The 21,337-nt window shown below is 39.6% G+C and overlaps 1 pseudogene; it reads left to right on the top strand.

Annotated features, from left to right (window-relative positions):
• The first annotated feature begins 9,718 nt into the window (after nt 1-9,718).
• Nucleotides 9,719-12,289, top strand: LOC118570344 (annotated as a pseudogene).
• Nucleotides 12,290-21,337: the final 9,048 nt, after the last annotated feature.

Raw genomic sequence — 21,337 nt, 5'->3', positions numbered from 1 at the left:
CTTTTTTTTTTTTTAAGGAATTTTTTATTCATTTTACATACCAATCACAGATTCCCCTCTCTTCCCTCCTCAGCCTCTCCAGCCTCCCTCCCACCCTGGTAACCTGCCCCCAATTCCCTCCTCCAACAAGGTAAAGCCTCCCACGAGGAGTGAGAAGATCCTGGTACATTTAGCAGAGGCAGGTCCAAGCCCCTCCCCCTGCATCAAGGCTGTGCAAGGTGTCCCACCATAGGTAGTGGGCTTCAAAAAGCCAGGTCACGCACCAGGAATGCACCAGTAGGTGCATCCAGACACTATTGCCAGGGGGCCACACCCTAGGGGCTGCTAACTCAAGGTTATAGGTGGATCAGGTACCCACTACACTTTTTGTTTTACAGTATTACTAATTATTTTATTAACATAAAAATGATTGATTTGTTGACATATTGGGTGACTTGTTAAATAAAATTATTTTGCTATGTTTATAGTTAACACATGTTTATAAAACAGCCAATGAACTCAATCAAGCAATATTTGTCCTGTACAGCTCTCATCAGTATTATATCACAAAATAATGAGAATTTACACCTATGTCTCCATCAATCTTCCATTCTACTTTATTTTAATCTCTTAATTTATGTTTTTAAAATTGATTTTCTTTTTTGGTTTTTCGAGACAGGGTAGCTTTGTGCCTTTCCTGGAATTCACTTGATAGCCCAGGCTGGCCCCGAACTCACAGAGATCCACCTGACTCTGCCTCCCGAGTGCTGGGATTAAAGGCATGCGCCACTGCCACCTGGCTGATCTTTATGTTTTAAACATCTGTGTATGAGCCAGCCATGCACTTATCAATATTTTCTAGACTGGGTACTCCTCTACATTTGCCTCACAAACGGAGACACATTGCTGTCAGACTCAAAGATGCCTCCTCATGTCCTTCTGTCATCTTATGTCAACTGTGGCTTCTTATGTCATGGCACAGCACAGATTGCCTTTACATCTTCTCCTTATATTTGTGAAGAAATTAGACATCAAGTGCTTTATAAAGATTTAAGTTCCATGTACTTTTAAAATTTTATTTAGATCAACATCTGTGGAGCTCCACTGGACTGGATTAGGCCCTCTGCATTACTGAGATAGTTGTGTACCTTGATCTGCATAAGGGGCTCCCTGGCAGTAGAATCAGGACCTATCCTTGGTATATGAGCAGGTTTTTTGGAGCCAACTACCTATGGTGGGACACCTCACACAGCCTTGATTTGGGGGGAGGGACTTGGACCTGCGTCTAATGAAAGTACCAGGCTCTGTGACTCCCCGTGGGAGGCCTTACCTTCTTGTAGGAGGGAGTGGGGAGTGGGTTGGGGGGAGGAGGCTGGAGGGGTGGGAAGAGGGAAAAGGGCGATCTGTAATTGGTATGTAAAATGAATAAAAAAATTAATAAAAAAGAAAATGAATCAAGTGAATTAAAATATACTAAAATTTGATGTATTTTCCCACGTCTGTGGTGGAATTCACCATCTTTGTAACAGAGACCCATTTGGGTATATACCAAAAGGACTCTATGTCCTAACCTAGAGATACCTGCTCATCCACGTTCATTAATATTTTTACATTCTTTCGATATTAATCTTACCTTAGATGTGTAGCTTTCTCCCATTTGTAGCCTGATTCTGTAATAGATGAATGATTTACTTGATTTTCAGAAACTTTATGTATTTATTCATTTATTATTAAGTTGTTTATTTGGCAATTCTGTGTGTATATGTACTCCATTGTGGTTTTTCACTCCTCTTCCTACTCTATAATCACCTATCATCCCTACTTTTCCCTTTCCCAGATATACAACTTTTGTTTTTATTGTGTGATCCATTCAGTTTATCAAGGGACATCTCTGTGCCATTTGGATTGGAAGTGTCCACTCGAGGTTGGTGAAGTCACCAGTGTGCACACCAGTGAAGTCACTGAGTACCATTTCTTTGATCCTATCAGTGGAAAATACTTCAGCAGTGAGGAATACTCCCTCTGAGGCCCTCCTCCTTTCTTGCCTGGCTGTTGGCTACTCTTGTACAGGCCCAGTGTGGTCATCCTCACTTAAGAGTTCATGATTAAAATGTTGGACATTACCCTGAAGATAGCACATTGCAGCTCTTCTTCCTGTCTTTTGACTCTAACAATTTTTCCTTTGCCTCTTATGTCATTTTCCCTGAGGCTTGGAGAGAAAAGTATAAATGCTTTATTTAGGTCTGAGCACTAAATTCCCAATGATTCTCAGCCATTTATGGAGCTTTACTTCCCTGACTTCAGTGTAGTCCCCTGAAACAGAAGTTTATCTGATCATAGTTTAGTGTTGATTATCTACATGAATAAACACAAGTATTTAAAAGTGGCTTTCCAAATTAGTGGAAACTCATGAGCTGTGGACCAACAGTTGTGGAGCCCCTGTGGAACTGTATTAGGCCCTCTGGATAGGCTAGATAGTTGTTTAGCTTGAACTATTTAGGGGATCCCCTGGCAGTGGGATCACATGAGCAGGCTTTTTGGAGCCCACTGCCTATGGTGGGACACCTTATTCAGCCTTGGTGCAGTGGGGAGGGGCTTGGATCTGCCTCAGCTGAATGTACCAGGCTCTGCTGACTCCCCATGGGAGGCCTTGCCTCAGAGGAGGTGGGAATAGGGGGTGGGTTGGGGAGAAGGCTGGGGGTGGGAGGAGGGAGGAGAGGGGGATCTATGGTTGGTATGTAAAATGAATAGAAAATTTCTTAATAATAAAAAATTAAAAATAAGAGTGGCTTTCTACTTTCAATATTGTCAAAATAGCTATACAACACAATTAAGTCCCTCATAGGTCTTATAACCTCCCAGGCATGGACATTTGAATGGATTTACAATGTTGGGTATCCAGTCTTCCCTTATAATGAGCCCCAGATCCAATCAGAGTTGTTGTTGACACATTACTATTCTGTCACTATTACACAAATGACCATATCATGACTGGCATGTTGACATCATAGTTTGTAGAGATCACAGGTAGCTGTGACCATTGATGCCTTCTCACATAGCAGTCTGCATAACATATTCTGGAAACAGGAAAAATACTCTACAGGGAGGAGGCCTCCAGCACATTTACAGCTCAGCTTGTGTATCATGACGTCAATATAAGGCTTGTGATGTGTTAAGTAATAGGGCCTTGCCATCTACTTATTGTGGGTAGTTAAAACCAGTAGCAAGAGCCTATCCAGTTTGGTGGGTATCTAGGACCCCAGTGACTGCTAGCCAAGGGTTTTAATGTTTAATGGATAATGAAAATGTGATACATGTACATGATATATTAGTGTCAGCTATTAAGATAAAATGGAATTATGAAAAAATTCAAGTAAATGTATAAGCCTGGAAAACAATTATTCTAAGTGAGGTAATTCAGGCACAGAAATACAAACATCACATACTCTCTCTCATAGGTGAGTCATATCTTCAAATCCCTAATGTAATACCCAAGACCTCTGAAAGAGGAGCCATATTCTTAGCCACTGAGCCATCATGCCAGTCATCAGTCTCTCTTTCAACATACCTTTGAAGTATTGTCATTGATGTCTTTTAATCTCAACTATCATTATCTCACTCAGATTAATATCACTCTGTCTCTGTGCTGACTTTCACATCCCATGTCCTGCTCAGTCTGTCTTTCATAGTCTCTGTTGCTATATTAAATGTGATAGTATAATGTAAAAAGCGTACTTGTCAAAGCACAAAAGGGTATTGTAACACTTTAGAGTAAGAAGCATCAAGAGTGTATGTCTCCCATAAGAAAGTATACTGTCAGCATCTCTTTGAGAAAAAGCAAATTTTCTATTTCCCGCACTATCAGAGGCCATTTCCTCTTGTACCTTAGGATATAAATTGCCATTTTATTTTATTCTTCTTTCACTTTTATAACCAGTCATAATAGATTAAGGTCATTAAAATCACTTGCATCTATAATGACATATATTCCCATGTTTGCATGGAAGAGGTATATTCTCAGGGGGGAAAAAGAGAAGATAACACTAATTTTATATTTCAAGTTGAAAGTGAAGATCCTAGCAGATGGGAGAATAGCTAACACAAAGTCCCACCCCAAGATGAGAAGATGTTAACAATTCATAGCTTACAGGAGAGGAGAACATTTTCACTAAGTATATGACCCAATGTATGTTGACCACACTCCAGGGGATAGCACCACACTGAAAAAGTATTTTGGCAGCACACAATGGACTTCATGAGGTGAACAGAGAAAGAAAGTATGATGTTGGGCAAGTAGGGAGGTGGGGTTGGACGTGGGAGGAGGTGAGGCAGGGGGATGTGTATGATCAAATTATATTATATGAAATTCCAAATGAACTAATAAAAATGAGAAAGAAAACAGCAAAAGAAGGAAAGAAAACCTCCTTTGTACACCAATTTGTAAATCAAATTTAAACAGCAGGCATATGGATTCAAAACATTTATCATTCAGAAAATAATATATTTCTGTACATTCTTTCATTGTATTTTTTCAGGAACTAGAATAACACCCCTCACAGTTATGGGGGATATGGAATAACTCAATACTATGGTGAACAACAATTCTTGGAAGCAGGGACACAGTGGTGCCCAGATAACAGCTAGTCCTTCTTGTGTATACATCAGTATTTCAAGATTCTTCCAATGAGAACTTTTCTGCCACATGGGATGATATTTTATATGAATGTCTTCAAACTCTAGCAATTCTCTGAGGGGATAAAACATGTGATTGTTCTTTGAACATTGTCACCTTGGCAGAACAGCTTTCCACAAAGTTCTAGGCTCCCGAAGCCTTAGTAAGATGATAATTACAGGTCTGAAGGGAGATGAGGTCACAGAATTACAGACAAATGACCCAGGTTCCAGATGACTCAGTCCAGCACACTTTCTGGACAGAAATATGGCACTCAGATCATCATCCCAATAAAGAGAGACTGAGTGGAGTCTCCCAAACAGCAGCCTTCCTGAGAGGCAGATTCTGTAAGGGAAAGCCCATGTGAAGAGCTTGGGTAAGTCATTGCTGATACTACCAGGTCTCCAGCAGAGAGCTCCAAATACACAGTCAGACAACCCAGGTTAGTCTCAGTGGGACACAAACCAAATGAATACTGACTACACAGATGTAGTGCCCTGGAACTCCCAAGTTGGGTAACTGCACCCTGCTTGCCGACATTGACCTTGATGTCCTCCCTATGCTGATTCCCTGCCAGTCTCCACCCTCCTGAACACTCACCAGAGGTTCTTTGTTTGTGTATCCTGCATTTGGTGAAAACAGCTTAGATGCAAGAATGTAGAACATTCAGTAGCGAACTTCTGCTCTCCAGGGTTCCTCCATTGTGCTGTAAGCCTGTATTTAAGGTTCCCTCCCTTCTTCAATAAATGGCATTCGGCAGCCCCTGGCATGAATGACCCGCTGTCTCTTGTCTCTGTTTTTCGATCCACAGCCCCTCACTCAGACATGGTGAATGGGTGGTGGGAGCGCAGGTGCTACCGCAACACTCAGAGAGAGTTGTGAAAAGGAGGGAAGGCAGACAGGGCTGGGAGGGCTGGGAGGGCCGGGAGGGCTGGGAGGTTAGAGTTATTGGTTAGTGTTACTTGGGTGCAATGGGCTAAAAATATTAATTAATGCAAATTATATAGATGTGTGAAAATATCAGAAAGGGGTATTTGGAAATGAAGCAAAAGTGACATCAAAGACAGACAGGAGAGGAACTTCTGAGGAGTGAGTTCTGACACAGAGAAATGGGGCCCTAAATCTCCCCCATTCCCTGATTTTCCTAATTTGGAAGAATCCTTGATAGTGACCATTGAGGATTTACAAAAGAGACACTTAAACTTGATTTAAAGGTGATTGGCACTATTTCATAGTCAGATGCCCAGCCTCCATTCCAAGACCCCAAGCCTCATCTTTCTGGGCACAAGGCTGCTCTTTTGATTTCTTCATGCTTGTTTTTTAACAGTAGGAAGAACTGGAAAAATGCCTCTAGTCTGTATGTGAATTGAAATCACTTTCAGATACTGGGCACAAGATGCCATCAGTGCAATGAGAAATACATCCAGGCTGAGAACATGGGTGTCTCTAGTTAGAGGGTCTGGTTACTCTTAAGCTTTGGAGATATTTCAAAGAAAAAATTGACCCTCCAAGACTACAACAGTTCCCTGAGACAGAGCCTACATGCACTGATTGGTCTAAGAGGTGAGTGTTTGTCTTCATACCCGAACACCCCAGCCTCTTGGCTTTGGGCCCAGGGGCACAACCCTAAGCCCCCACACCACCACCCACTGCAGTTCCTGTTTCAGGCCAGTTGGCAGACATCCTGCAGACAGGGCAGACTATCACCATCCCACACCAGGCCCTATAACCCGCAAGCCCTACCCCTCCCAAACCCACCCACCCTTCAAGACTACAATTATTCCATGAGAGAGAGCCCATCAGTGCAGATTGGATAAGAGGTGAGTTTTTGTCTATGTTGGGCCCAGGGGCACAACCCTGTGTCCACACACCACCACCCATTGCAGTCCCAGTCTCAAGCCAGTAGGTAGGCCTCTTGCAGACAAGTGGGACTACCACCATCCCCCACCAGACCCTGTAACTCACAAGCCCCACCTCTCCCAAACCCACCCACCCTCCAAGATGCAGCTACTTCCTGAGATAGAACCAATTGGACTAAGAGCTACTCCCTGAGACAAAGAATCCATCAGCACTATTTAGACCAAGAGTCCTGACTAGACCAAGAGCTCCCACTGGACCAAAGAGAGCGATCAGACCAAGAGAGGCTCCCTCAAACACAGACACCCCTTGCATCAAGTAGAGGAAGAGATGGGTAGAAGATGCCAGTGCAAAAATATAGTCAACAACGTAAAAACTAATATGGCTCCATCAGAACCTACATCAGCAAGACCTGAACATCCCAACACAGAAGAAACTGAAGAAATCAACCTTAAAAATGACATTAAGAAGATGATGGAGATCTTTAAAGAGGAAATGAAAAATTCCATTAAAGAATTCGAGGAAAAGTCAAACAAAAAATTAGAAGAAATCAGTGAATCCTTTAAAAGAACAGGAACTACAGATGCAAGTATAACCAACAGAATGCAAGAGATGGAAGAGTGGATCTCTGGTGTTGAAGATACGGTAGAGGAAATAGATTTATCAGTCAAAGAAAACACTAAAGCCAACAAAGTCATAACACAAAATATCCAGGAAATATGAGACACCATGAAAAGACCAAACCTAAGAATAATAGAGATAGAAGAAAGAAAAGGTGCTGCACGCCTTTAATCCCAGCACTCAGGAGGCAGAGGCAGATGGATCTCTGTGAGTTCGAGATCAGCCTGGTTTACAGAGCAAGATCAAGGACAACAGGCACAAAACTACACAGAAAAACCCTGTCTCAAAAAACAAACAAAAAAAAAAAAAGGAGAAGAATACCAACTCAAAGGCAATATATATATTCAACAAAATCATAGAAGAAAACTTTCCCAACCTAAAGAAGGAAATGCCTATAAAGATACAAGAAGTTTACAGAACACCAAATAGACTGAATCCAAAAAAAAGTCCCCTTGCCACATAATAATCAAACAACTAAACATACAGAATAAGGAAAAATACTAAGAGCTACAAAGGAAAAGGCCAAGTAACATATAAAGGTAAACCCATCAGAATAACTCCTGACTTCTCCATGGAAACTCTGTAAGCCGGAAAGTCCTAGACAGACGTTATGCAAACACTAAAATACCATGAATGCCAATCCAAACTATTATATGCAGCAAAACTCTCAATCACCATAGACAGAGTAAACAAAATATTCCATGATAAGACCAGATTTAAACAATATCTTTTGGGGCTGGAGAGATGGCTCAGAGGTTAAGAGCACTGACTGCTCTTCCAGAGGTCCTGAGTTCAATTCCCAGAAACCACATGGTGGCTCACAACCATCTGTAATGAGATCTGGTGCCCTCTTCTGGCCTGTAGTCATACATGCTGTATACATAATAAATAAATAAATCTTTAAAAAATATCTTTCTACAAATCCAGCCCTACAGAAAGCACTAGAAGGGAAAATTCAATCTAAGGAAGGTACATACACTCATGAAAACACAGGCAATAGATAGTCCCATACCAACAAATACCAGAGAAAAGAAACACACAACACTACCAATAACAAAAATAAATAAATAAATAACAGGAATTAGCAATCACTGGTCATTAATATCCATTAATATCAATGGTCTCAATGTGGTGGTATTGTGTTCCCCAAAATATTGTGACCCTAATAAACTCATCTGGGGTCAGCTGAACTGTGCTGCTCCAAAGCCTGAATGCTCAACTAACTAAATGCTTAACTAACTACATGCTTTTCTCACTACATGCTTTTCTCTTTAGTTCCTGGTCCTCACACCTTACATACCTTTCTCTTTCTGCCCCCACTCCCTGGGATTAAAAGTTGGGTTTCTGGGTTTTAAAGGCGTGGGTCACCATGCTTAGCTGTTTCTAAAGTGACCTTGAACTCAGAGATCCAGCTAGCTCTGTCTCCCAAGTGCTGGGATTAAAGGTATGTACCATGACCGCCCAACTTCTGCTATAGCTTCTCTGACCCATTTTCTAGCCACCATTTCTGGCTCTGTTCTAGTGGCTGTCTGTTCTCTGACCCCAGATATGTTTATTTCGGGGAACACACAATATTTCAGGGAACACAATACCCACCACAAGATGACACTCAAATGGCTGAGAAACCCTTAAAGAAATGTTCAACATCATTAGTTATCACTGAAATGCAAACTAAAACAGCTTTGACATTTTATCTTATACTACTCAGTATGGCCAGGCTCAGTAAAACAAATGATAGCTCATTCTGGCAGTGATGTAGGGAAAAGGAACACTCATCCATTGCTGCTGGAAGTTCAAACATGTACAGCCACTATGGAAATCACTGTCTCAAAGGCAACATTCATACACTCTTGCCTGTCCTCTGACTTTTATAATCTTTCCACATTCTATTGCATTGTTCCCTGAAACTTGCAGAAGAACACTGATACAGATGTGCCATCTGCAGCTGAACACTCATAGCTTCTTATTCTAGCAGTTTCTATAGCAATGCTTCTCTGTGCCATCACTCTGTGCTGCAATAAGAAGCTTCTCTTCTCTGAGTTAGATAGAAGCACATATATATATTCATTCAAACACATAGAGAGAAATGAATATAAATAAATTTTATAATTTAATTTCTCTCTCTCACACACACATATATACATACATACATATATATTTAGAGAGGTGGAGGGGAGGGAGGTTTAACCACATAAACATTTACAGAACAATTACCAATTGGTTTTTATTGGGACATAGATTTCACTAAACAAGGGATTTGTATAAAATCTCAAGCATAAAATTTATTCTTTGGAGCAGTACTCCAATCCAACCAAGAGACCAGTTGGTTAACACTTAAATGATATTTCCAGTATTGCTCCAGTGAGACTCTTTGACTCAAGGTCAATAGTGTAGACTTTCAGGGACGAGTATTCAATAAGACACTTAATATCTTTCCTTCCCAAGAACTTTGGAAAGTGCCTTGTACCACTGTGAAAACTAGCCAGTGTGTGGGGAGGCAGATTTTCTTTGTCAGTTCAAGATTGATTTCTCTGTGTCCTATAGTCAAAATATGTGCTGTCTACTTCAATAAGGCATTATCATCTAGTTATGAAAGGCACCAAGATCAATGGCAAAGATTTGTATTGGCTTATTCTACTGGGACCTATCTGGACAGTAACTAGTATGGAGGAAAGCTTACTAGATGAGGTGCTTCCTTAAAAAAAATGTAAAGTAGATGACTGCCTTTGAAGAGCATCAAAACACATGATTTAGTTGTGTAAAAAGGTGGATGACATGGAGTGGTAGGAAACCCACACCCACTCAAGCTATTCTGTCTCATTCGTTGGCCTTTGAGGAACTAAAATTGTGGGCAACATACAGAGATGTGGTACAGAAAAATCTAGATCCTGGGTAAATTCTCATTGAGGAAAACTAGGAACTCAATGAGACAAACAACTCCCTGTCAGTCTTTCCCATGTCAGATCCCAATGCTTTCATTCCTTCCATGTAAGATACTGTCTGCCTCCAGAGGTCAAGGATAAGCAAGGAAGTGTCTCCAGTCTCTGCAATATTCACTTAATCACACTGAAAAGAGACCCTTAATTGCCTTAGCTAACTATCACCTTAGGGGGAAAATGTTGAGAAAATTCATGTATGATCATGGTACATGGCTACTGTAGATGAAATGATAATTACAGGTCTGAGGGGAGGTGAGGTCATAGAATCATAGACCAATATATTAGGTGCAGGCTGCCTTGTTCCCACTGACCTGATCTCTGGGGCCATGGCACTGAGATCAGCATCCTAGTAAGAAGAATATAATGAGTGTAACTGATTGTCAGTGGCAGAATCCTCACATATGGGGGAAAACTGTGAGCATCAATGAGAATGACCATACCAGAAAAGGAATGTAAGTTATATATTGATGAGATCTGAAAGTAATAATAATCTGTTGATAGCATACACATTTTTTAATGCATTACCCTTTTCTACAAAGTTGAATATATGATATTATACTAAGACTGTTGTTTGGATTAAGGTCATTGCCTTTATTTCTAACCTCAGTTGTTTGGAGCATTTGTGCCTTTCCTGTTATTGAGAGATTGTTGCCTCTTCACAAATAACTCATAAGGCTTCAAATTCATGCTGCATTATAATGTCTGAAATGTTCTAACATTTACTGAGATAGCTCAAAATAAAGTCATATTTTAATTAACTAACAAAATAAGAATTCACAACTACATGGAATTTCATTGCAGCAAATAGATCAAAAGATCAACTCACTGACTAACAATAGAATTATATAAAATTAGGTGGTGTGTTCAACTGTAGCTTGAAGAAATCTATAAACCTGCAGGTGTGAAGAGTGGTGGTTCACTTCTCTCTCTCTCTCTCTCTCTCTCTCTCTCTCTCTCTCTCTCTCTCTCTGTAACCACTCAGCCAGTTTTTTGAACCTAATTTAACTTTCATCAGAGTGTTGATTCATTAAAAACTTGAAGCTTTGACAGTAGTTCTAGTGTATTCATTTTTATAACTGAAATAACCTTAAGTGCTGCCACACATTGAATAGTTGTGTTGTACTTCTTGCCTATAGCAGAGCTATATAGATGACTTATTATTGCAAAGTTCATGGAAACAGCCTACCACTTTTCCAAGGAAAAGAAAAGAAGCTGAATATTTCTAGTAGGACTCACTGTGAATGACACAGTACATGTCAGCCTGGCATCATTTAACCATACACTATCCGGCTGACAACTGGACCTGACACTGTGGCACCAATGAGGTAAAAATAGGAGTCATCTTTTTGTCACAGACTGTGGTTGGAGTCCTGGACAATTCCTATCTTCTCTACCATTTTCTATTGTTTAATTCAGTAGGTGCACATTAAGACCCACAGACTGGATTTTAATGCACTTGACTATAGCCAATATCCTAACTTTGTTGTGTAAAGGAATGCCCCAGACAATGGCATCTTTTGGGTTGAAAGACTTCCTTGATGACTTTGGATGCAAAGGGCTTTCCTATCTCCACAGAATAGGCAGAAATGTGTCCATAGGCAGCACTAGCTTCCTGAGTGTCTTCCAGGCCATCACCATCAGCCCCCTGGAATCCAGGTGGGCAGAGCTTAAAGGAAGAGGACAGAAACATACTGGTACTTCTGTGTATCTAAGCTGGATCCTGTACATGTTTGCCAGTAGTCTTAATCTTGTGTACTTGAGATCAAAATACAAGAACAACATGGTAAAACTTAAAGATCTGGGAATCTGTTCTGCTGCTCCTACTGACAGAACTAGTGACGTATTACATGCAACATTTCTGACAGTTCCTGATTTTCTCTTTGTGGGGATCATGGTCTGGTCCAGTGCCTACATGGTCCTCATCCTGCACAGGCACAAGCAGAGGATGTAACATATGCCCAGGTCCAAGGTCTGCTCCAGATCTTCCCCTGAGTTCAGAGCTACCCTAACCATGCTTCTCCTGGTGAGCACCTTCCTATGTTTTCACACACTCTCCTACATTTTTATTGTTTGTTTAATACTTTCTATTCATCACAACTTGTTCCTGTTTGAGGTGTTACAACTTGCTGGGTGTTTCTCTACTGTCAGCCCCTTCCTGCTCTTGAGCCACGAGTTCAGTGTGTCCAGGTGTTTCTGCTTTATCTCCATAAGGAGTGGATAGAAAAAAACTTAAGATGAACGTGTGATTTGAAAGCTTTTGTACAATGTTATTGTTTTCATAAGTACAACATAGTCTTGTAAGTGGATCAGACCAGTCATTTAACATAGAACCAGATATTTTATTAAAATAAACCTTTTAATTGTGAATATGTATGTATGTATAAGTATATATGTTATGTTAATATATATGTGATAATATTATTATTCATATGGCATTATTTATCCATCACTCAATATTTCCAAATACTGTTTGTGCCTTATATAAGTGTGAACTCTTAAAAAGAAGACTAAATAAAAATAATCTAAATTATATGTTTTATAGAATTACAAGTGTGATAAGATGCCTTAGTGTGAAGGTAATATATTTCATATTTTATAGCTATATTTTGTGAGAAACTTGTTAAGTAAACATTTTCATTTACCTTTAAGTTAATTTTTAAGGTGTATTTCCTAAAACTGCCAAAAGTATTCAATGAAGCATTGTGCACTTTGAACATCTCTTATGAGTTTCATATCATAATGAACATGTATTAATTTAAATCTCCTTCTCTCCCATTCTACTTTGTTTCATTTGTTCATTTCTCCTGTTGATATTCATTTTCATAATGCTTCCTTCCTGCTTTTAAAATTATCATCCTACCTTATGCTTTTTTAATGGGTTTATTTTCCAACAAGATACTCTATGGCATTAAATCATATTGTTTTCATTTTTACTCTAGACATTTCAAATATTGATAATATGTTGAACCTCTGCATATGCATCTGCCATAAACTGCTCATGGCTTTTCTAAAATTGGACACTCCTCTGCATGCTGCTTGTACATGGACACACACTGCTGTCAGTCTCTAAAAAGCCTCCTTATATCCTGCTGCAACTAAACCAAGTGTAGCTACTATTAGGACAGGCACAGCACAGATTTCCTTCACATTTTCATTTTATTTCTGAAGCAATTCACTATGGAATGTTTTATATGCATACATTTCCATGTGATTTTCATGTTTTGTATATTTTCTCATGGTGGTGCTTATATTGGATCCTCAGTTTAAGGTTTAGTCTTTCAATACATGTGTGCAATGCTTTGGAGATTATTTGATATATTAACCAAATATTTTCTCTATTGGAAACTTTGTCCCAGTGTGAAGATGGAATTAGAACAAAGGTACTTAGAATTCCCCAGGTCCCCCTTTAAAAAGGCCTGCATGCCTTTTGTCCCAGGTTGTTGTGGCCATTTTGTGTGGATGATTGACCTTTATGCTCGTTATTTCTGCAGAATAAGTGCTCTTGTGTTTGCAAACTGTTTGAATATGGGGTCTTTCTTCAGTGATTCTCACATCCTAACATAAAAAACATGAAGTGTAGTCACTAGTGTATACTTTAGAGCCTCAGAACTTACACATCTTTGTGAGCATATGTGTCCAAGGACCTGAAGCTCACTAGTCAAGCAAGACTGGCTGGTCAGATAAGTCCAGAGATTTTCCTGTCTCTACACTTGCTGCACTGTTATTACAAGTGCATACTGCTTTACTGCACTGTTATTACAAGTTCATGCTGTATTACTGCTCTACCTACTCAGGTAGGTGCTGGAGATCAAGCTCAGGTCTTGAGGCTTCCACAGTAAACATTTTAACAACTTAGCCATCTTTACAGACCTGGAACCGATTCATCTCATAACTGAAATTTGTATATTTTGACCAATGTTTCCTCATTTCTCTTACTCTTCAGTACCTAGGGTTTTCCACACTTTTCTGGGATTCTAGAAATTAAGCTTACTTAGATTCTGCATGTCAGTAAAAATGTCTCCCTGTGTTTGGCTTGTCTTAATTTATACGATGCCCATCAGTGTCATCTGCACCACTGTAGATGATAGAATTTTTATTTAAAGTTACATAAAATACTCAACTGCTTGTGTATGAAAGGTTGCAATTGTATGCTTCTCAAAGTCCTGAAGACTAACAGACTTATTTCATAAAATACCTGACAATTATATTCAGGGTTTTAATTTGTAATGAACTCCAGTGCCTTTCATAGAATAGAGAAAAGGAGAAAGCAGAGACAGATTATATGTATCTGGAGCCTCTGCCCAATGTCCTTGTTCATGGACAAGGGTCTCCAGGATACTAAGGGAAATCCCTTAGCATGCATGTGAGGACTCATCACCCCTCATTTCTTCTCCCAGCCCCTCTAACCTACTCAAAACTGACCACCACCCTGTCATTCTGATCCTCTTTGATGGATTCACACTCTATAGGGGTAGATACAGCTTATTAATTTGAGAATTTCCACCTTGGGCAAGATGGGTATGAGTAAGGTGGAATATAAACCGTGCCCTGAAATTTGGCTACTTTTGAGAATTTCAGCTCCACTTGTGTGCTGAAATGTCTTGATTGAACTTCTAAACCCCCAAAGGGTACTCCTTTCTGTTGTGAGCTGCTGTCAAAATTAAAACCCAGTGAATGACATTGAAAGGTTCTATAAGCCATCTTGTTGACATCACTTCTCTTGGAATGTTAGAATTTAGAATACAAACAAAATTACATTCAATATGACTATTGCAAATTGACAATTAGGGAAGTGATTAATGATTGGTGAAAATGAGCAGGGACCTCTAACATGCACACTGTGAATTCTTCCTCCATCTGCCCTCCTCCTTCCCTATTTGTTCTACAGAAGACAGAAGGAGATGCTCCTTCCAGTACATAAAACTCAAGGTGTGAGTGAACCTCGCAGACAGGCCTGTCCATCTACATCCAGTTTCAGTCCATAGGAAAAAAAGTAAATGTTCCATACAGCTGTTAACCTAAACTTGCTGTGATTTATCTCAACTGTGGTCAATATGTGTTTTCAGTGGCAGTTTATAGGAACAATGTTCTTGTCTCCTGTGCTAAAATTGTGAGGCTTTCCATCCAGTTTGTATTTGACCATAAAGGAATTAAATGAGTATTAGGGAATCAAACAGTAACTTACAATCTGACCTTTACTGTCACCTTAATTGCAAGCTCTAGCTGTCCTTCTCTGCAAAGTCACAGTCTTCCACATAAATATTAACGTGCACATTTCTTCCTTGAGATCTATCTAGACATCATTATACTGTATGAAGTTTGAAATGAACTTAGTGAAAATAAGCCCCTTCCTTCATTCCTAAACACCATCCTCAAAGCCCTTCTTTTTCTTTTGTTATTTGTTTACTACATGCACACCATGGTGTCATACCTTTGTCCATTCCACAAAACCACTCTGCTGCATGCAACTGACTACCCAACATTAACTTTGAGGTAGCCTTAAACTTTGTGAGCCAAGCCCCAAAACTATGATATACCCATCTCAGATAGACACCATTTTGCCTTATTTATTTATTTTTTTGTTTGTGATGACTCTCAGATCATTTCTTTGCTATTGTGGAGTTTGTACGTCTTCCAGGTAGTCTGCATTTCTTTAAAATGGTAGGAATAGTCTTGAAATTTACCAAGATCCATCCTTCAAAAAGGCTTTCCTAACACTTATCTTGCTGCTTGGTTGTTGTGGTCTAGTTAGTGGAGCACACTACTCTGCTACCATGTTCTGGGACTGCTTTGTCTCCATCTCTGAAAATAGTACCTCAAAATATTTTATGTCTATAATTATAATCTATATCATTTTGAACAAGTATCTGAATCAGATCTTCCTATGCCTGAAATATGAAAATTTTTACCCTATAGATTTTTTAATTTTTAAAATTAATATATAATTACATTGGTTTCACCATTTCCTTTCCTCCCTCAAATCCCTCCCGTGTATCATACTGCTCTTTCTCGAATTCATGGCTCTTTTTCTTTAATTATTGTTACACACACAAACACACACACACACACACACACACACACACACACACACACACACACACACAAAACCTACTCAGTCCATATAATGTTACATGTATGTGTTTGATTTCCAAGCTGATGACTTTATATTGCATAACCAATTGGGGGTGTTCTTCCCTGGGGCAGACCATTTCTCTTGATCTCAGGATTTCTTAGCAATCTATAGTTCTTTGTCCAGGTTTGGTCCAATGCTATTTCTCCCTTTTATGTTACCATGTCTATTGAGGTTATCTTTGTTCAGGTCTTGGTTAGGCAGCCATATTGATGGGTCTTCTTGAGTATAGATTTCTTGACATTTCTAGGAGACAAAAATTTCACAGCAGATTTCCTGTTCTTCAGACTCTTACAATCTTTTTTCCTACTCTCCCACACTGATCCCCAAGTCTTAAGTGCAGGAGTTTTGTTGAGGATGTATCAATTATGAGCAGGCACTGAATAATCTCTTTTGTCTTCATTTGAATCGGTTGTGGTTTTTCTGTAATGGTCTCTTTCTGTTGCAAAGAGAAGTTTTTTGCCTAAGGGTAAGAGCAGCACTAACCTGTGGGTAAAGGATGAATATTTAGAACGTCATTCAGAATTATGCTGGTTTACTAAATTTGTGGTAATAGGTTCTCCTTCAAGGTCTATCCTCAGTAGCCTTGGGCAGTTGGCTAGGTTTCCAGAATATTTATTTAAATCTTATAAAGAACAGAAGTATGTCAAGTTCTGTCTATTGCAAAACAATGTGGCTGGGGGTTGTTATCTGAAATATATTCATATGTAGCTCAGGCTATTTTCTAACTCATAATTCTATCTCAGCCTCAAATGGTATTGGATTAAAACTGCATGCTACCACATAAGTACTGAATGATCTCTGAAATTTGTAGATAATTTCAAGTGTAACACTTAATGCTCATTTCATTGAGCCCACAACAACAGTCATCTTTGTGTTTCTAGCACAAAACAAGTCTGATATCTTTCACAAAGTCAGTATTTTTGTTGTTGTTGTTGTTTTGAGACAGGGTTTCTCTATGTGGATTTGGAACCTGTCCTGGAACTCACTTTATAGACCAGGCTGGCCTCAAACTCACAGAGATCTGCCTGCCTCTGCCTCCTGAGTGGTGGGACTAAAGGTGTGCACCACCACCGCCTAGCTTCAAAGTCAACATTTTGTCCACTGTTATGGTCAAAACAGCCATGTTGTCTCTCTCCCATAGGATTTTTAATATTCTTCCATCTGACCCTCTTTACTCTTTTCTGTCTCTCTGTACTTGGCATCTTTCACCATCATCTTGCTCCATCTTCTTCTCCCTGAGCTCCCACCTCTCTGTCTGTGTCACACATATGCAGGTCACCCTACACACACTCCTGATTTCCCTCCCTAGGTCTTGATATGATTGATAAAGTTTACAAACACTTTAAAGCTTTTAAAACTGTACACACTTTGTTGAAGGTTACTGAAAGCTATTTTGTTAGCATTCTGTTCTTTTTCTTTGAGCTATGCTTTATTATTCACTTTCTTCCTTAAAAGAGGAAATAGTGAAGTGTTTACAGAGATGAGAAATCAAAAATACAACCCCCAATTAAGGAAGCAATTGAATGGCAAGTGTGCAGCTCACTGATAGATCCCAGAAAGACTTCAGGATTCCCTTTCCCTGGATACACATAAGTCTGCTTCCAAGCATCATGGGTAAACAAGAGCCTCTTTACAGTTTGCAATAGTTTCTTAAGACAATCTAGCAAGAAACTTATAATTTTTTTTTCCTTTTTAAACTATCACCTAGGGAGAAAGTTAACTTGGTAAAACATTCTTGTCTAGACCTTTGTACCCTTTGCTACTGAATATAAAATGATCATTTCAGGTCTGAGGGGAGGAGCGGTCACAGAATCACAGATCCACAGATCCATATCTCAGGCACTGTCTACTTTTCTACAGATTTCTCCTAGTTGTAGAGACCATGGCAGAGACAAAAAGAATGGACGTTTTTTCCAACTTTCATGCGAGGAGCAAAGTGGAGATGGGAAAGCTGTACCTCGCATCTATGTAAGTGATCTTATAGAAAAAAGACCTGTAGACTGAACCTGTTTGGATAGCATAGCATCACAGGAGGCAGAAAAGGACCTGGCAACTGAGTTCAAGGCACAAGAAACAATGTGATCTTAGACTCATGCTTGAGTCAAAGAAATTTTCAGACACAATGTAGGTGTTACTTCTTCAAAGTCTTAATGAAACTGTATTTCTAACATGTTTAGGTATATAGTTTGTCTGCTTGCTCAGCTTCCACTACAGGAATCTAAACCTGAATTCTAAGTTCCCTAGGTCGATGCTTACAGTTTCCCCATGCATTGTGTAAAAGGTGGACAGTATGTAGAGGAAGCTTGTAGTTGTGGGCATGCATAAGGAAACTGCCTGAGTAGACAGTTTTCTCTAACTTTTGACATACAATGAAATGGAAATGGAAATTGTCTCCACCCTGACATCATTGCCTTTTGTTATGATTATGTTTTTTCCCTTCTAGAAATCCTGCAAAGAAATCTTAAAGAAAGAAGTTTGCATGGCTATTATATGCTTCTTATACCAGCACTAAGATGTGTACCATCTTGTTTCCACTTGTTTAAAGCATCCTCTGTATTGTAGAAAATATACACTCACCTAGTGTGGTGATCTGGTAAAGGAGGCTTGTGTGGGTGTGTAGACCCATCTGGAGTTCTCTTTCTGAACTTCACAAGAGGACTGTGAACTTAACCCTGTTCTAAGATATCATGGAAATCAGATATCTTCAATTTACATGAACAAACTCTCTGCCAACACGTATCTGTGAGTATGATGACCCTTGTGGGTAGTGTTATTCACCTGTCTTGCTTCATTGAAAATGGTCTCACTAACTCAGGTATCAATAAGTACATAAGCATATCATCAGATCAATAATAATGTTGTTTGTGTCTCCCACTCTACAACTGTCTGTGGCTTCTTTTTTCTTAAGTTATGACAAAGCATGTGATGACTGATAGATTCTTATCATAGATTTCTAGATATTTGTGTGATAACTAGCTTCTTTCTTTGAAAACACTATCAAATCCTTCTATTAAATGCTATTCAGTATATAAATTAGCACAGATAAATTATTAATTGTCAGTCCTAGGACTGAATACAGATGCTCAGTGTTTACCACAGGCCAGGTTTCAGAACTATTACGTGTTCCTCATTGAATTAAAATACCTGGATGTTCACTAATAATGGTTACTACCTTATATAATAAATATCTCTACACACAAGGATACTTCTTACTATCAAATATGTAAAATGATGGTTGTTGCAAGATCATATGAATGTATAAAAACAAAATGCAGGGTTGGCCGGGCCATGGTGGCGCACGCCTGTAATCCCAGCACTCAGGAGGCAGAGCCAGGCTGATCTCTGTGAGTTCGAGGCCAGCCTGGGCTACCAAGTGAGTTCCAGGAAAGGCACAAAGCTACACAGAGAAACCCTGTCTCAAAAAACCAAAAAAAAAAAAAGCAGGGTTGATGTGTGAGAAACCCATGTACTTCTTTGTAGGGAGGATGTTTTCAAGTCCCCATTTTCCCATTTTATCAAGCATGAACTCTCAGAGGCATAACCCAGATAGTCACTACACTATCTTATTGCTTTAAATAATACTTTTTTTTTTGGAGCTGAGGATTGAACCCACCCCCAGGCCTTGCACTTGCTAGGCAAGTGCTCTACCATTGAGCTAAATCCCCAACCCCAAATAATACTTTATATACAGCAGTTATTGCTATAAAATAATAATACTATTCCAGGGTGATTTGATAGTTTTCAAAGGAAGAAAAAAGAGAAAACTTTCGGCTTACAAAACCTGTCCCAAGCCAGGCGGTGGTGGTGCACACCTTTAATCCCAGCACTCGGGAGGCAGAGGCAGGTGGATCTTTGTGAGTTTGAGGCCAGCCTGGTCTCCAAAGTGAGTTCCCGGAAAGGCACAAAGCTACACAGAGAAACCCTGTCTCAGAAAACAAAACAAAACAAAACAAAACAAAAGTGAGTGAGAAAACCTGTCCCATCTGAACTGCTGTGGATATCCTCTATGTAAATAAAATTCTGATTGGCTTTCCAAGCAGGAAGTATAGGTGGGACAAGAGAGAAGAGAATTCTGGGAATAGGAAGGCTGAGGGGACAGGCATTGCCAGCCGCTGCCATGGCAAGAAGGTAATGGTAAGCCACGAGTCACGTGGTAAAGTATAGATTAATAGAAATGGGTTAATTTAAGATAAAAGAAGTAGATAACAAGAAGCCTGCCACAGCCATACAGCTTGTAAGTAATTTAAGTTTCTGTGTGCTTTCTTGGTTGGGTCTGAGCAACTGTAGGACTGGCAGGAAAACTCTAACTACACTGAACTGACTCCTCTACCAATAATGATCCATGTGATCAAAAGAAAGCCTTGTTGTGGAACAGTTCTGTAACAGCACCCTGACACTGATGACTGTGGAAGACAGCAGGTGTCACTGGTGGAATGAGGCCAGAATAACTCCAGCAAGGCCTCAGTCTCAGGCCCAGTTGGCATTATCAAACCACAAGGTGGGCAGGCCAGCAATCGAGATTTTATAGAAGCCTACATGACATTCAGAAGGTTTTAAAGGGCAATGGAATTTTGTTCTGGCTATTTCTCCAGGTCACAAGGGAGGTCATTCTTGGAAAATAGGCAGTACAAGGAGTGCTTTAAGTAAATCAATCAATAAATATACAATAATTGATTTTTTTACCTTATTCTAGTTCAGTCCACAATCACTGCCTCAATAGAACAACATATACTAAATTCCCTTTAAATGGAAAAATGGCTCTTGCTACTTCAATGTAACAAGGTTGAACACACACACACACACACACACACACACACACACGAACTGCAATGAAATTGAATCTAAAAATAGTATACTCTTTCATGACTCATGTATCCCTTTACCTACATACTCCATCCTTCCACATCACCCAATATTACCATCTTCTGGAGTTCTAAATTTACAAATAAAACTAGAGTAATGCCTGCCTTCTAGACCATGAGCAGAGAGAATGAAAAGGTGGTTATGATGTGCTGTCTCGCAGTAGGAACATAAATGTTATAAATGCTTCCTACACTAGTAGATGGTTTCTTAGAAGCCTCTTAATAAAACAAGGGTGAAGGAAATATCCGGGGATGGAGAATGTTGAGTTGACTT

This window comes from Onychomys torridus, chromosome 19, assembly GCF_903995425.1.
Source record: "Onychomys torridus chromosome 19, mOncTor1.1, whole genome shotgun sequence".
Taxonomy (NCBI): domain Eukaryota; kingdom Metazoa; phylum Chordata; class Mammalia; order Rodentia; family Cricetidae; genus Onychomys; species Onychomys torridus.
The sequence above is the reverse complement of the archived record's forward strand: the minus strand, read 5'-3'. Positions and strand labels throughout refer to the sequence as shown.